The 6893-nt window shown below is 36.6% G+C and overlaps 1 pseudogene; it reads left to right on the top strand.

Annotated features, from left to right (window-relative positions):
* On the top strand, positions 1 to 1178 carry LOC149768168 (wall-associated receptor kinase 3 pseudogene; annotated as a pseudogene).
* Positions 1179 to 6893: the final 5715 nt, after the last annotated feature.

The following is a 6893-nucleotide window of genomic DNA, read 5'->3' as shown; positions in this document are numbered from 1 at the left end:
GCATTGTCACAAGCACCAGCTTGGCCCTTCTACTCTTACTATGCATTGTCGTTTCCATGGTATATGATAGAAGAAAACTTTTGAGGATAAAAGAGGAATACTTCCGGCAACATGGAGGGCGGTTGCTGCTAGAAGAGATAAAGTCGAAGCAAGGTCTTGCATTTAAAGTATTTACGAAAGAAGAGCTAGAGCAAGCAACAAACAACTTTGACAAGAACCGAATTCTTGGAGGTGGAGGCCATGGAACTGTCTATAAGGGAATACTGAATGACAATCATATAGTTGCCGTAAAAAAATCAAAAATAATTGATGATCACCAGAAGAACGAATTTGGGAAGGAGATGGTTATTCTTTCTCAGATCAACCATAAGAATGTGGTGAAGCTCTTGGGATGTTGTCTAGAGGTGGAAGTCCCTATGCTGGTTTATGAATTTGTCTCCAATGAAACCTTATTCCAATTAATTCATAACAGGAATAGGACATCCCATATTTCATTGGATACCCGTTTGGAGATTGCTTCACAGTCTGCAGAAGCCCTTGCATATCTACATTCATCAGCATCCTCTCCAATTATTCATGGAGATGTCAAGTCTTCCAACATACTTTTAGATGACAATCACAATGCAAAGGTGTCGGATTTTGGAGCTTCGATGTTGGTGCCAAAGGATGAAACTCAGTTTGCTACACTAGTTCAGGGGACTTGCGGTTATTTGGATCCTGAATACCTACAAACATGCCAATTAACCAATAAAAGTGATGTTTATAGTTTTGGTGTTGTTCTTTTGGAGCTCCTCACTGGAAAGAAGGCAGTTTATTTTGAAGGATCTGATGAAGAAAGGAGCCTCTCATCAAGTTTCTTATCCGCCATGAAGGAGGATCAACTTCTACAGCTTTTGGACAATCATATTAAAAACGAAGAGAAAATGGAGTTGGTACAAGAAGTGGCTGAGCTAGCAAGGCGATGCCTCAATGTTAGGGGTGAAGATAGGCCTATAATGAAGGAGGTTGCCGATGACCTAGATCGGTTAAGAAAATTCAAGCAGCATCCATTTTTACAGCATAATACGGAAGAGATTGAGAGCTTGCTTGGTGAGCCATCAAGTTACACTAAAAATGGAATCTCTGGTTGCTACAGTTTAGGAAAAAAAGGAACGATGGATATAGAATGTGGAAGATGATCTTTATTTTTCGAAGAAGAGTTGGAGGATGATCGTATTGCATAGAATAATACAAGTTTCTACCCCTATGTATGTATTAGAATTATGATGTTGATTTATATGTACTTGTGCATGCGTCTGCGAGATGCCGTATTTCTAGTTTATGAAATATGGTTAGTTTAAATTATATATTTATGGTTTCATCATGATTGTTGTTGGTGCTGCTGTTGTTTTGCTAATTATCTTAAACACAATTAAAATTTTTGGACTTTTATTTGAACAAAAGATAGTTCCAAATTCGATTATTCTATTTACTTAAAAAATAATGGTATACCTCAAATACAAACTTGAAATACATAGTGTAAAAACTCTCAACCATGTGACAGATCCGCAGATGAATGATTTCCAAAAGAAAATTGCTTGGACTTCTATATTTTAGAATTGATGGGCAACCATGCTACCCATTTGGTTGCCGGCCGGCTAGAAGCCCGCGAAAGGGGCTCCGCGCTTTCACGCCTCGTTGACTCTACATGGGAATAAGATGACCCGGTCCAATTTTAACCAACGTCTTGGAAATGTGAACTTCTATTCATATGGGAACACATTGAATGCATCGGAGATACGGTGACAGAAATTTAGGAACACCTCTAGACCATCACTTCCAGACCTGTACGTATTTTGAGGGAACAGTCTTTGCCTGCTATATTTTATACTGAGTTTGGCATGATATTATGTCACACTGGCTTCAAGGGGGCACTCTGGTTGCTCTAGCTTTCTCTACAATGTAATTGAAGGACTATGGACATGGAAACTGTTAGTGAATCTAATCTAAATCTTCATCTGGATAATAGATATAGGCAAAGGTCTTTTTAATTAGCTTCCGTCAATTCTGGTCGCTGCCAATAAAACTGATGAAACGTTGAAGCAAGATATATTGACTTCAAAAGGGTTGGCATTATTTTCAGGTTTAAGTATAATGAAATACTGGCCAAACTGATGAAAAAACATAAAGAATGTAGCTCAATAATAGCATTTGATTGTAATAGATCGCGAAATTGAAAACGGTTCCACTTCATACACCAAACTCAAGGGTCGCTTCGATCACCCATAGTTCCTGCATTAATCGGCAGGGCACAATTAAACAACTTAATACATATGACATGATCATGTCCAATTGTTTGTGCCAATTTTGCTCAAACATCCATAGTCGATACATGCACAAACAAAGTAGGTATTTTGTCAGATCCTCCAATGCAACATGCAAACTAGAGAGAATCTAAGAACGTCAGTTGACTCTGCTTGGGATTGGGATGCCTAATTGATGCATGTACCACTAGATGCATTGATCCACCTTTTTGCTTCATTAACATATTTCAACTTGCTGGCAAGAACGTTATTTTAGCACCAATTGCCATTGATAGCTCTTTCTCCGAACTATTGATAACCACTTCGCTTGGGAGAAAGGAAAAAAAAAAAGATAAGCTCTCTGGTTTTGAGTCCAGCACCCGCATCAGAAGTCTGTGGGCACGGGGGACAAGCTCAAAGATAATGCAAACTAATGAAGATAGAAGCCTCATCTCTGTTCAAGGAGAGAAGATGCTTGAGTGGTTCTAGCATCGAGCATTCCTTGCATTCTTGAAATATGGTATACGTGTATGTATGTATATAGACTTGGCTATACTTGAATAGATTTTCTCTCAGATTCAATCAAATATAGAATGGATGATGGGAGTCCTACATCGATGATTGGAGTCATTGAATGTGATCTACCATCCCCAAATTGCTTATACACCAAAAATTATGGGAATTGGAAATCTCTGATCTATGCATAGTGGTCAAAAAATTGGATAGTTTAAGGAAAATAAAATAATACTTATATTTTTGATCATTTATTGTATAGCCTAGGAGTCTTTAAATTGTATAATATTTTGGCATGCAAGCAGTTTAGAAATGGTAGGTCACATCCTATTTTGTTGCTTCTAGTCCACTATATCCGCACCGACCTCTTTCTTCATGCATGATATGGTGGAAGAGCTAGCACACAAACAAGAGAGAAAAGATAGATAAGAATAAAATTAGGTTCAATAGAAAAGTAGAAAATAAGGGTGGTAATTTTTTAAATCCTATCTATGTTTTTTCTCGCACATTAATCACTCCATCGACACCTATTTCATAATCCAGCATATAATTGTTAATTTTCCCTTCTTTATTATTTAAAGATCTTGTCTATGCCAATGCTAGCCAACCATTCTCTCTTATGAGGATTTAACTTTTTTTATATATATAAGCTAGGAGATGAGTCCTGCGCATGAAAAAAAAAAACTTAAGGCATATTAGAACATAAAACTGACTAGAATTTTTTGTGTATATTTTTTGTGAACCTGTCCTCTTTATACAAAATCCTAAGGAAAGAAAAGTAATTTCCTGGGCCGTCTGTTAGTCTGCCTCAAAGCTTTCACTGTCACCAGTGTTTGATTTGCTTCGCCTCCAAACTTGTTCTGGCTTTTGCATTTGGGATGAACAACTCAATGGATGAATGAGTCTTCATTCTTGACTAATTCTGCTACATCAACTACTTCTACGAAATTGTCTTTGGCTTCTTCTTCTTCTTCTTTTTCATAAAATCTTTGTCAAGTGTAACTTTCTTAATTTCTGTGATACAGCTTTATCCTTGCCCTGTTTTGACATTATATTTAGTTACCTTTAAGTATTGGCGTAAGGAATCTACTTCAATTTCCAAGAATAATCACATACGTACATGATGCAGCCATCTAATCGAGTCGCCAAAACTTATCGATCATTTTACTGGCTTTTATGTCAAGATGAGCATCCTGGCAAGCTAGAATGTGCGTATTTTTTGGTAGATTCCCAAATTTTAGTATCTCAAGTTTGCCCAAGCCGGAGAAGATAACCACATGTTCTTTATGAAGACAATATATTCAGGATTCAACTAGGCAAATACCATGCGAATGTAAGACTGAATACTCAATGAAATTATTGTGACATTTTCATCTTATTTCGGTAAAAGATGGAATATTATATGGAAATGGGAAATGGACTACTGTTCCTCTGTTGAGTACTTGTCCTTTCATTAAAGATGCTATTAGCCAGTATTCTGTGAAGACTTGTACATTTGTGAAAGAACCTCAGCATAAGTCAATGTACATCCAGGGACTCGAAAATAAAGAAAAGGAAAATGATTGTTCGGAAAGTCAATGGACCTGAAAAATAAGTCATTGTAAATCCAGCGACCTGCTGATAATTTTTCATTATTATAAGCTCAATGACTGCATCCATTGACATCTTCATTGTGGAAATATGCCTTGACTTGAATTAATTTATCTTTAAACCAGGTCAACTCAACCTTAGTAATTAACGTGGAGGTGGTGAGGTTGATGACAATGAATGACTTGGTCTTGGTAAAGAAAAAGGAATTGCTGCCATGAACCTAAGTATTTGATCTCAATGGCATTTCTAACCTCCTTCGTGGCCTGGTAAATAGATATGGACACATACATAGATATGGATACTTATTTTTATAATAAATAGTTATGGGCACATATTTTTTATAATAAACACTTAATTTATATTACTTTGGAATGATCCACGAAAAAAAGGGGCAAAGACTAACATAAGAGCAATTTTGTAGTATATATCTGCAATCCAATTCAAATACGTACCTTCGACTGATAGGATTATACTATTAGTTAAATACACTCTTCCACACACCACAAGTCTCATCCTATATGGTTTAAAATAACAGCCATTTTATAATTGTTTCGGGCCCGCTCAATCCTTTTACATTTATAATAATGGATAAAAAAGAAAGTGATCGTCATAATAAATTTTTTGCTTTATTAAGAGCTCTTTATGACATAAAAATGGCTATTATCGTGAAGAAAGATTTTTTTTTTCAATTTTTTTAATATTTTAATAAAATGATAAAGACGATCACATCCTTTTTCTCCTTCAAATTTTTTAATACCAATTGACGCCAAGAAAGTGTTGAATTTAAACCGAAAATTCAAAGGCGGAAGGGGTATATCATTGCAATCGATTGTGGTGAGGTAGAATCTCACTACGGCATGAATGATGCAAGGATGGCGGTAGCTGGAAGATGTGCATGAGCGGATTATTTTCTTCTAAGGCCGAAAGTACCATCTTGGCCAACCATTCTAAAGATATAGTTCTCACGCGCTCAGTCGTAAATCCTAAGAACCCACCAAAAATGAGAAAAGAGAGCATAGACAGAAGGCAAGAAAAGAATAATTTCCACAAATAGATTTTTCGCCACTTAAGGATCTCGTTTATCTCAAGTATAATTACAAGAGGAGCCCCGGTGGGGGTATTTATAAGTAGTAAGAGGATTCTTTTCTCAGGCTATCCAACGTGGGATTCTAAGTTTTATTCTAACTGGAACAACTTTATCTATTAATTTTTCTAATAACATCAAAAGTTCTCAAAAAGAAAGTTTATAAAATTCAAACTTGCTAGAATTAACTAGCACCAAACTTTCCTAATTGAGATAGGAGAATAATGAATCGTAACTAACTAGTTGACCCACCCGTATGGGAATTGCAACTCGTGCGATCGGGATCTACAACCCATGCGACCAAGATTCACGACCCGTGCAGCCGGAACTTGCGATCTATGTGGTCGTCAAGTGCATCCCTAGGCACTCGGCATCACTTGAGCCTTTACAAATCTTCCAATGATTGCGTTATGTATATAAAGTTTCTAGCTACTGCAGCACCAGCAACATGGAATAAGTGGAAATACTTAGCAAGGTCGTGGATGAGCCTTTTGCATCCATTCCATATGGATTACATAGTTGCAGGTAGATTCGAATCTCATCAAAAAGCATATATTATACAAATATTGTCTGTTGTAATTCTCTCATTAATAAATATGCGGCAAGCACATGTAATCTCGTGTTCTTAATTATATCCGGCCACTTTCAATTGAAGGTTTGTTGGTGCCGTAAACTCGTTGCGAATAGCCTGCTGTGTCCGACCTATTCTTATACCGTCTAAACATATATCTTAGGCTTTCATCTTCCAACCATGGAACCCGCTATAAATCAACACTGATTTTGTTTCATTGAGGAATAAGAAATCTCTGGCTTGTCATGGGACTTCTTTTTGTTCATGAACCCGGGAGGTCGTTCTCTCCAACTACGTAAGGTCTGAAGAAGACAAAACCAGCAGGATCCACCTGAGCTAGAGCGTTGAAGCTGTGATGGAAAACCAGCCGGCCAGCACGAGAACGATCCCATGCCATGCTCCTAAATAGTTTGCATATATAAAATACTAGTATTGGAACTTTAAGAGCACTTACATATGCCGGTAAAATAAAAATTCTTATTTGATATTTTTGTAAAAGTATGGATAATTAATTACCGGCACTATCAGTATATAAAAGAAGATCAAAAAATATTGGTAAAAAAAATTGTGGAATTCTTTTTTTGCTTACAGAAACACTTAAAAGTACTGTTAAAGCTAATTCTTGGTTATTGAGATTCACGGATAATTCATCTCAATATTTAGGGATAGATCTTACCCATCTTTTTATCCCCACAAAAAACCGAAATGATTGAAGTTTTTCTATTTGGAATCGTCTTAGGAATTTCATCTTTCTTATCTTATGAAATTTCGAGTTAGCGTCGAAAACAGCTTATTCGAGAACAGCAAGAGGGTATTCGAGAGCAGCTACTTCTCCTTCTTCTGTGGCATTTGT

Source organism: Phoenix dactylifera, chromosome 3 (assembly GCF_051530095.1).
Source record: "Phoenix dactylifera cultivar Ajwa chromosome 3, Ajwa_hap1_PhDact_Kaust_v1.1, whole genome shotgun sequence".
NCBI lineage: Eukaryota > Viridiplantae > Streptophyta > Magnoliopsida > Arecales > Arecaceae > Phoenix > Phoenix dactylifera.
This window is presented reverse-complemented; position numbering and strand designations above follow the sequence as displayed.